The sequence below is a fragment of the Zingiber officinale genome, chromosome 10A (assembly GCF_018446385.1).
Source record: "Zingiber officinale cultivar Zhangliang chromosome 10A, Zo_v1.1, whole genome shotgun sequence".
NCBI lineage: Eukaryota > Viridiplantae > Streptophyta > Magnoliopsida > Zingiberales > Zingiberaceae > Zingiber > Zingiber officinale.
The window spans coordinates 88027979-88032223 of record NC_056004.1 but is presented as its reverse complement, the minus strand read 5'-3'; the positions used below and the strand labels follow the sequence as shown (position 1 = coordinate 88032223).

General features: G+C 38.1%; 1 non-coding gene across 1 annotated transcript; it reads right to left on the bottom strand.

Annotated features, from left to right (window-relative positions):
- Positions 1-211: 211 nt before the first annotated feature.
- On the bottom strand, positions 212-284 carry TRNAE-CUC. The gene has a single exon. It is a non-coding gene; the product is annotated as a tRNA-Glu (tRNA).
- Positions 285-4245: the final 3961 nt, after the last annotated feature.

Genomic DNA, 4245 nt, shown 5'->3' with positions numbered 1-4245 from the left:
ATGTACGCCTTTTGATAAATTTAGATTTTTATGTGCACCCTTTGGTAAATTGCCGTAGTTAAAATATCCTGCCTTATCTTTATTTTTGGTTGGTGTACAAAAAGCTATTAGGAGAGAGAGAGTAATTAATTGAATTTGTTTAAATTAAAATGAGTTTTGTAAAATAATCTTCTGGAAGTTGTGATAAATAACAGCAGAGATGGTAAAAATTTTCCGTTGCCGGGACTCGAACCCGGGTCTTTCGGGTGAGAGCCGAATATCCTAACCAACTAGACTACAACGGATTAATGTTAAATGGTATGGAAGTTATTATTTTTACTATTAATATATCTGTAGGAATTCTAGATTAACAATGGCAGAGGGACTGGTATATAGAATTCTCGTCAAAATAAACACGAGAGGACGTGTCAAGTAGAACAGTGCCATTATTCTACAGCATTAACAATGGCGCCGCAAGTGCTGAGGTTGGAGTAGCAATATAATTGTTAACCACCGAAGCTACAAAGATAGGAAGATAATTACGACGTGCTCGTACGTGTTTGAGACCCTTATTAACAATTAGGACGTCTCTCTAATTTTATTACATACATTAGTATCCTTTGCTAACTGACTTGGTGATAGGAAAAACAAATTAAGTAAATATATTGAGAGAGAGAATCTTATGTGATCTGTCCGAAAGTCGATGAGATGGATACTGTAGCGTTTCTGTTGACCTCCTGTGGACTTCGCTCTTACCTGCAATACAAGCAGCGTCAGTATCAAGCCGGTGAAGTGGTCTCCAGCGATGACCGCTCAAGTCAGTCTCCGGCGAAGCAAGAAGAAGAAGAAACGAGAAATGTAACACAACAGTAGAAATTGCGTGTAAAGCATACCTCCACCGATGCTTGGACCCCCTTTATATAGAGCTCCGGAAGTGCGCGCGCACGCTTCCCAAGGTGAACACGCATCTCAAAACTTTCCCTGAAAAGATGTGTTAGTAAAGTGTCCCTGACACAGTACCTTAACGGGCCGAACATATCCCTGAAGTGACAGTAGAAGCTTCCGCTGTACGATTCTCTATCTAACCATGCCGCCTGTTAGCGGTACTAGCTTCCAAAAGGATGCCAAAAGATATCCTGCTGTGTCTGTTGCTTGGCCGAGCGGAGTAACCGCTCGGTCAGAATTCCATCGTCCGCATGTTGTCTGGTGCTGGGCCGAGCGGGATTGCCGCTCGGTTGGGAGTCCATTGTCCACGTGCTCGGCTGTCGTCAAGTCTGCTGCTCGGCCGAAGTTGAACTCTGTCGGTGCCAAGTCTCGCTACCAGCTGAGCGGGGTAGCCGCTCGGCTCGGCTTCTGCATATCGTCCCTTGAGCGAGATGCTCACGTCGAAGACGGTGGCGGGTCAGAGCCTTCTGCTCGGTCGGGCCATGCTCAGCCTGATCGGTCGCTGCCTTATATGCATTGACCATCTTGACTTTGACCTCCACCGTGACAGCAGGATGGGGCCCTTCATCATCATCGCATCACAAGTCTCTCCCTCACGTCTATGGAACCCCTAGTTTTATTGGATTCTACCGGTGGAGATAGATGATACTGTCTCTTGTTCTACATAATAATCACCCCTCTATGCTTAAATTTCTGAATCCGTCACTACTCATGTCTAATCAAATGAGACTGTAATTTGACTGACTAGATAATTATCCGAATAGATTTCCTCCCGATTGAGCCTCAACCGTAAGATAATAAAAAACAGATGGAGGAGAAGAAGAAGAATAGGGGAAAAAAACAGGTAAGATTTTTAGCTTATCTTTTGGACCGAATTAGGGTAAGGACCCTTCTGTATATTTAAGCAGTGCCGTCTTTAACGCACGATAGAGGTCTTTAACCTAAAAAATAATAATATTTTATTTCTCACATATTGTTAGCTCTATTAGTAGTTAATAAATGAACACACTTTTCGTCACCCCCACCCTTGAAAATGAGATCTAAAACATAAACCTCAACTATCTATAGAGAATTTTTTCTCTAATAAAAAATAAATTTGAAAATTATTGACCATCTAGATAGATCATCAGTACTTTTCAATTTACCAGTACCGATAAAAATACATACAATTTGATATACAAATGGTACAAACTTAAAACCTCACCCTTTTTTTTAATTGTGAAAAGGATTCTTTTTAAATTGTCAATATGATTTTTAATTTATCATCAAAATAAAATCTTATCCCTTCCTTTTTTACATTTTCAAAATTATTATCTTAGTATTTTATTAAGAATGTAGATTTTTACTAACTAATTTTGATGAAGCTTAGGATGAAATTAAGTTAATTTTTTCACACTAAAAATAATTTTAAAATTGATTAGTAATTTTTAATTATTTTTATATAATTTTTTTTAAGTTATTGTGTAAACTTGTGCTTATAAATTTTTAAAACTTAGGATTTTTTTTAAGTTATGCACAAATTTTTAAAACTTAGAATTTTTTTTAGGTTATCCACAATTTCTTTTTAAAAAAAAACTTAGAAAATTTTGAAATTTTTTTTCTTACTTAAAAACTTTTTAATTTTTTTTTTTTAATATCAGATTTACTGAGAAAATTATTGATGGTAAATCAGAGTTTTATAAAAAGTTACCTTTAATTATTTTCAGTATTTTCAAAATCTTGATAAATTTTTTCAAAATCTTGATAAATTTTTTCAAAATTTACCCTTAGACATTTTAACGTACCCCGTTTTTTATGTGATCAAAGGGGAAGAAGGGAAGATTAAATCAAGGGAGAGGTAGATTAAATTTCTTTTAATTTTTGCACTTGAATTATAAATTTATTACCTTTATTTTATATTTGTTTACCCTAACTTAACCTGGGCTGCTCACATAAAAAAAGGAGAGATTGTTGGTACCCCAAGGTTGTTTTGATGTGATCAAACAAGTTAAGTTAGGTCTTGTTATATTTAACCTTATGTCTAAGTGTGCAAGAGCTTAGGAGTACAAGAAGTCGAGCAAAAAACACAGCTATCGAGAAGGACGACACGGGAGAGAGCCGACGGGCTCGGTGCAAATGAGGGACGAGGAGCTACGGAAGAGTACGCGGGCGGACGAGAATGAGACACGTGGCGTTTCCGAGGGACGAGAAGTCGGAGTGGAAGGTCGTTCGAGAAGACCAGAAGTTGGGTTCGGGTGAGCCCTATTCCAGATGACCGAAATCACCCAAGCAAGCGGAGCCGGAGCATAAGGCCCGGATCGAGGCAAGCAGAATCAAAGCAAAGGGTCCGGACTGAAAAAGTTAACTATGTTGACTTTGTGGGTCCGGGTGCCTGACACCTGATTTTTATCATGTTCGACGTGGACGTTGATCTACGAGTCGAGGATAGAATTCTATCCCACTCTAGGCACTTGGAACCCTTCCAGGCACCCCGACCAAGGCTATAAATACAATCTTGGTCCAGAAGCTAAAAACAACAAGCATTCTTGCATCAACACTTGTACACACCTTAGTTTTCATTTAGCTTCTCATTTTCTATGCTTACACTGTTGTAAAGAGGCTTTTCTGTTTGAAGGAGATATTAGTGCGTTCCACTTCCTTGGATTAACAACCTCCTCGGTTGTAACCAAGTAAAACTTCGGTGCCTCTATCTTTTAGTTCATTTCTTATTTTTATGCAAGTGTTCTTTTAAAGTCCGAGAAAGGTTCATTTTTGTTTGTATTTGTGCAGGACTATTCAACCCCCCTTCTAGCCGGCCAACAGGTCCCAACAATAAGGAGCGGTGAATCCTCTGTGGGTTATCCAAACACATTCGAGCACTTCAATTTATACCCAATCATCATGAGTCCACACCTCGATGAGATGTTTGCTTAAGATATCAAAGTATAAATCTCCATGACCAAGATACCTTGTATATCTCAAGTCGAAGGAAACTTACACTCGAGCTATAGTAAGAGCTTCACAAACATATATATATATATATATATATATATATATATATAACCATATTAAGTCTTACAGCGAGTCACTCCAATGAACTAATTACCATAACTAGCATCCACGTTTAACTCTCGACATCGCAATGCCTCCAGTCAGTGAGAGAATAGCTGTTTGGCGAACTAAGGAGTATAACTCATGCTAGTTTTATAGAATTGATGATGCCCGAATATATCAATTTGACGACTAGGAAAGTTTTAATACGTTCATAATTGCACATATAGAGACAATCATAAGTTGTGATCCAATCACAAATTCTCTCATGATATGAATTATATTACGAGT